At 46.7% G+C, this 5,564-nt stretch overlaps 1 pseudogene; it reads right to left on the bottom strand.

The window, feature by feature from the left end:
* Window positions 1-2,388: 2,388 nt before the first annotated feature.
* Window positions 2,389-3,968, bottom strand: LOC109550580 (elongation factor 1-alpha 1-like; annotated as a pseudogene).
* Window positions 3,969-5,564: the final 1,596 nt, after the last annotated feature.

The raw sequence follows: 5,564 nt of genomic DNA, 5'->3' as shown, positions 1-5,564 counted from the left end.
TGATCAGTCAGGTTTTGGTGGGTTTACCCCTTGGTTCCAGGAAGGACCTTTTCTGTTTGTCATGTCCCACGTCTGACAGAAAGTACACAGAATGGAAACCACTGAGGCTGCATTTGAGTAACAAGAAAGGGTAGGAGGGAGAACTCTCAGGCACCTCTCACTTAAAGTCTATATCTTATCAAAGTCATAAGTGTTGGAGGTCATTTTGAAGCACTGAGCTAATATCACTCTATCTGGTGCATCACTTCTGCAGAGATTTGACAGGCAATAGGTATAAAGTTAAAAAATAATTATGCAAAACAGAATGAAAATTAACGTGACAAATCCAGGTTGTATGATTGTTCTGCACCATTTACCTAGGCCTGAAGGTAGCCAACTGAACAAATCAAAGGACCGTGGAGAGTTACGTGACATTTGTTTGTAACCAGTATGCTTGTTCCCTGATCTTGTGTGGTTGAATATCTACCTTACCAGAAGCGTTTATCCATGAGCAACAGGTGGTATTTGCTATTACACAGACACCTCCTGTTCAGCAAGTAGATAATCAAGGGGCTGTACAGTTGTCCAAAACTACTTTAGCCAACGAGTCAGGTGATCATTTGGGGGCTGCTACTGCCTTGGCTGTGGAGTTGGCTAGCTAACCTAATGTTAGGGAGAGATTTCTGATCCGACGTTCACTGGCATTTACTTGGACCCATGGGAGAAGGGCTTTCCCTATGGGGCAAATCTGGAGTCATGTGCGCCTCCTAGAAGTTCCCATTTAAAGTGGCCATTGGAGCTTTAATGTGGGGGACCAATGAGAGGCTTCTGATTTGTCATGAATGGTGACTGGGACAGTTAAATATCCCAATAAGCATTGATCTCCAGTTCACCAGCTATCTAAACATTCATATGCCCGTGAGAAATGCCAAGCACCACAGGCGAAAGCAAAGCCAGGTGTAGCGCAGAGGATTCCAGCTAACATATGGGTATTGGCAGCTTTGTTGGCTGGAATTTCCTGATTGACATTTCCAAGCCCGGGGTCAGAGGAATTGGGATGACATTCTGTAAGGTACCATCCCCGCCTAGAGAAGTCTTTTCTAAAAGCCTTGAAAACAGGAGTTAGCGTGTTTGCATTTCCCTCGGGCGCAGGGGGATCGTATTTAAATAAAAAGAGTGCCAAGGTTGAGGTGCTCAGCTGAACTGGTATGGTTATGGTTGGAGAACGTTTGAAACAAGGTATGGGAACACCTGGCTGTAATAGCCTAACCAGATAGTTAACACCAGTAGGCTTATGCGTATAACTGACAGTGGCATTTGGGACTAAAGAGAAATTGGTTACAGTTAAAACCAAGGGATCTCCAACACCATGAACAGATCAGAGTTTCTGGTGACAGATCCAACAGTCGGAAAGGTTTCCTGCTTTCTCAGGAGATTGGGAAATGCAGAGAGGAGTATTGTCTTTCCAGTAAAGAGAAGGAGAATATAGGGTGAGAAGCAACAGTGAGAAAAGGCATACAGGCCTGGTCTGGTTATGTTGGGAAAGCTGTCTCCTTCAGAGGCTGTGTCCACTTCAGTTCCTGAAAATCTTTATTTTCAGGTCACCAGTTAGTGTGCAGGTCCAGCCAGGGTTTGGTGTTTTCTTTAGATGTGACACATGAATCCAAGAGTCTATTCCTTGGAGTTTGGCAACACAAGGGTTGGTTAATGGTACCTGATAGGGGCCTTTCCAATGAGCTTGAAGGGACTCTTTCTGGAGGTGTCTTGTCCAATAGGTGAACTCTCCAGGTGGTAAGGAATGATGTTTAAAGTCTTCGTGTCCAGAGAAGATGGGAGACACTGAGAAAAGATTGCTCTACTAGAGCATGGTTATTTTCAACAGAAGCAATTAAGCCTTTATAATTTTGAAGGATGACCTCCTTTTATCAGTTGTGGGTCAAAAGAAGCAGGTGCCAGGTGTATTGGGCATCCTGTGATTATCTCAGAGTGAGAGTTTATCACTTCTAAAAGGGTTTAGACATGAGATTTAGAAGGACTAATGGCAGTGCCTTTGGCCAGGATACTACACATGGGAGGGTTTCTACAAAGTTTGCAAATTGAGTCTCTTTTTTTTTCATTAAACTTTTTTAATGGGTCTCAAATTCTGTGACCGATTTTTGGTCAAGTTGTTTCCATTAAAAATATTGATTTTTAGGGCTTCCCTGGTGGTGCAGTGGTTGAGAGTCCGCCTGCCGATGGAGGGGACACGGGTTCGTGCCCCGGTCCAGGAAGATCCCACGTGCCGCGGAGCGGCTGGGCCCGTGAGCCATGGCCACTGAGCCTGCGCGTCCGGTGCCTGTGCTCCGGAACGGGAGAGGCCACAACCGTGAGAGGCCCGCGTACCGCAAAAAAAAAAAAAAAAAAAAAAAGTATTGATTTTAAAAACTAATAACTTAAAGCTGCCACACACAAAACAAATGGTCCGCAAAACATTCTCCTTTCCTTCTGAAGGGTTTACGATGCATTGTTATCGTTAACCAGTCTTTTGCTATTAAACTTAAATGGCCAGTTGAGACCGTTCTTCCACCACTGATTAAGACTGGGGTGGCAGGTATTGGGGATAATATTCATTTAGCCTTCTGAGCTTTCTGGGCGGACTTGGTGACCTTGCCAGCTCCAGCTGCCTTCTTGTCCACTGCTTTGATGACACCCACAGCAACCGTCCGTCTCATGTCACGAGCAGCAAAGCGGCCTAGAGGAGGATAGTCAGAGAGGCTCTCAACACACATGGGTTTGCCAGGAACCGTATCAATGATGGCAGCATCACCAGATTTCAAGAATTTGGGGCCATCTTCCAGCTTTTTCCCAGAACGACGATCAATCTTCTCCTTCAGCTCAGCGAACTTGCAAGCAGTGTGAGCTGTGTGACAATCCGGCACAGGTGCGTAGCCAGCACTGCTTTGGCCTGGATGGTTCAAGATAACCACCTGAGCTGTGAAGCCAGCTGCTTCCATCGGTGGGTCATTTTTGCTGTCACCAGCCACATTGCCACGACAAACATCTTTGACAGACACGTTCTTGACCTTGAAGCCCACATTGTCCCCAGGAAGGGCTTCACTCAAATCCTCATGGTGCATTTCAGCAGACTTCAGTTGTCACGTTGACTGGAGCAAAGGTGACCACCAGGCCAGGTTTGAGAACACCAGTCTCCACTCGACCCACAGGGACAGCGCCAATACCACCAATTTTGTAGACGTCCTGGAGGGGCAAACGCAAGGGCTTGTCAGCTGGGCGAATCGGTGGCAGGACGCCATCCAGAGCTTCAAACAGTGTGGTTCCACTGGCACTGCCACCCTTACGGGTGACTCTCCATCCCTTGAACCACGGCATGTTAGCACTTGGCTCCAGGATGTTTTCACCATTCCAGCCAGAAACTGGCACAAGTGCTACTGTGTCGGGTTGTAGCCAGTTTTCTTAGTGTAGGTGCTGACTTCCTTAACAGTTTCCTCATGTCTCTTCCGGCTGTAGGGTGGCCCAGTGGAATCCATTTTGTTAACTCCAACGATTAGTTGTTTCACACTCAGAGTGTAGGCCACAAGGGCATGCTCACGGGTCTGCCCATTCTCGGAAATACCTGCTTCAAATCCACCAACACCAGCAGCAACAATCAGGACAGCCCAGTCAGCCTGGGATGTGCCTGTAATCATGTTTTTGATGAAGTCTCTGTGTCCTGGGGCATCAGTGATGGTCACATAGTACTTGCTGGTCTCAGATTTCCAGAGGGAGATATCAATGGTGATGCCGTGCTCACGTTCGGCTTTCAGTTTGTCCAGGACCCAGGCATACTTGAAGGAGCCCTTGCCCATCTCGGCAGCCTCCTCCTTGAACTTTTCAGTGGCTCTCTTGTCGATCCCACCACATTTGTAGATCAGACGGCCGGTAGTGGTAGACTTCCCGGAATCTGCGTGTCCGATGACAGCGATGTTGATGTGGCTCTTCTCCTTTCCCATCTTTGCTTAGGTTTAGCGGTGGTTTTCACGACACCTGTGTCCTGGTGGCAAACCCGTTGCGAAAAAGCACAAATTGAGTCTTAATATTGCTGTTAGTGCATTGGACCAGCCCTGAGGATTGAGGGTGGGAAGCACAGTGAAAATGCGATAGGACTGGCCAAACGACACAGACCTGCTGTAGTATTTGACCAGTAAATTGGGTTCCCTGGTTGCTGTGGAGCTCAAGAGGGGTTCCTGAGGGTAAGGATAATCTTTCCTAAACTAATTTTAGCCACAGAAGAGGCAGCAGGTTGTCTACACAGAAAGGCTTAGACCCAGTGGGAAAACATACAGACCATGACTAAAACATATTTATATCCATGAGATGGGGGAAATTGAATAAAATCCATCTCCCAAACCTCCAGTGGTCCACTGGGCAATTTAAAGTGTTCCAGAGCACTGCAAACAGGTTTTCCTGAATTATATTTTGGGCAGGTGTGGCAAGCGGAGTAGGCGCTTTTTGTGGCCTTACTGATATCTCCTCACCAGTACTGATTCGTAAGCATTGTCATTTTATCTGCAGACCAGTGGCTTAATGCATATACAGTAGTCGGTAATGGGAATTTTAGAGTCCCTGGCTAGGCTGCATTGTTATTTGGCCCAAACCAGAGTTCTCCCTTTTTATCAAATGAACAGTTACTAGCTTTCCAATCTTGTGTTTCCTTTTCTGGAGCCAACTCTTGGGCTTCTCTAACCAATTTCTCTAGGTTATTATTTGGGGCAACATCCCTTTGGACATGACAGAGGTTTGATTTTTCGTTCCTTTGAGGGCAACATTCTTGGCGGAAATGTCAGCCGTGTGGTTTCCTTTAGCTTCCAGGGAGTCAAGTTTGGAATGCCCAGGGACCTTAATAACAGCTAAAGTTGCTGGCAAGAGTGTGGCATCTAATAAATGCTGGACATAAGAGCCATTTGAAATTTTAGTCCCGTTAGAAATAAAGAGACCTTGCTGTTTCCATAGCATTAAGTCATGAGCTACTCCAAAGGCATATCTATTGTCTGCAGTTTTGCCCTTTGCTGAAATGCAGGCCCAAGTAAGATCATGTAATTCAGCCTGTTGGGCCGAGGTGGCCAAAGGCAAAGGTGCCACCTTGATGACTTTAAAAGGAGTTGCAACTGCAGATCCAGCACAATATTTAACATTTTCTTTCTTCAAGAACCATTGGTAAGCCATGAAAACGCAGCATTGGTGACAGGAGTTTCCTGTAAATCGTCGTGAGGAGGCAAAAGGTGATCTGTCAGAGTCAGTCATGAGGAGTGTTGTCCCTAGAGAAGGGAAGAAGGCGGCAGGGTTAAGGTTATCACAGTGAGAAAGCGTTATGTGAGGCGTGATTGCCATGAGGATTTCACAGGACGTGAGATGACTGGCTGAAGTGTGTTGAGTGTGATGAGAATCCAGGAGGGCTCTACTGCATGGGGTACAAAATTGGTGCGAGGGGATCCCATGACTACCTCTTTGGTGGCCTTAAGTAAAAGGAAAGTGGCTCTGAGGTAAGGAGGGGTATCCTCATACCATAGTATCTATCTGCTGACTGTAGTACCTTATGGGGCGATGGT

The sequence above is a fragment of the Tursiops truncatus genome, chromosome X (genome assembly GCF_011762595.2).
Source record: "Tursiops truncatus isolate mTurTru1 chromosome X, mTurTru1.mat.Y, whole genome shotgun sequence".
NCBI lineage: Eukaryota > Metazoa > Chordata > Mammalia > Artiodactyla > Delphinidae > Tursiops > Tursiops truncatus.
Note: the sequence above shows the minus strand (reverse complement) of the source record. Positions and strands in the feature narration are given on the sequence as shown.